We start from the raw sequence: 227 nt of genomic DNA, 5'->3' as shown, positions 1-227 counted from the left end.
ACTCAGACCTGCCAGCCAGCCAGTGGGGAAGAGAGAAGGAGATATCAGGAGGGTCACTCATGGTGGTGCTGGGGGCTGTGGGGTTGAGCCCCTGCCCCTGAGAGGTGGGGACAGGAGGCCCACAGCCATCCATCCCCTCCCAGTGGGCAGCTTTCATTGAGAAACTCAGGCAAGACCCTCCTCGCATCCCTGGACTGCACTCCCAGCTGTGGGAGTGGGATGTAGGG

At 62.1% G+C, this 227-nt stretch overlaps 1 protein-coding gene across 1 annotated transcript in view; it reads right to left on the bottom strand.

The window, feature by feature from the left end:
- LOC104489123 (voltage-dependent calcium channel gamma-2 subunit-like) overlaps positions 1-227 on the bottom strand; it is a gene marked incomplete at both ends in the record, with an annotated part of 5,445 nt that overhangs the window by 652 nt on the left and 4,566 nt on the right. The gene's annotated exons all lie outside the window — the stretch shown is intronic.

Source organism: Buceros rhinoceros, unplaced genomic scaffold (assembly GCF_000710305.1).
Source record: "Buceros rhinoceros silvestris isolate BGI_N320 unplaced genomic scaffold, ASM71030v1 scaffold29842, whole genome shotgun sequence".
Taxonomy (NCBI): domain Eukaryota; kingdom Metazoa; phylum Chordata; class Aves; order Bucerotiformes; family Bucerotidae; genus Buceros; species Buceros rhinoceros.
The sequence above is the reverse complement of the archived record's forward strand: the minus strand, read 5'-3'. Positions and strand labels throughout refer to the sequence as shown.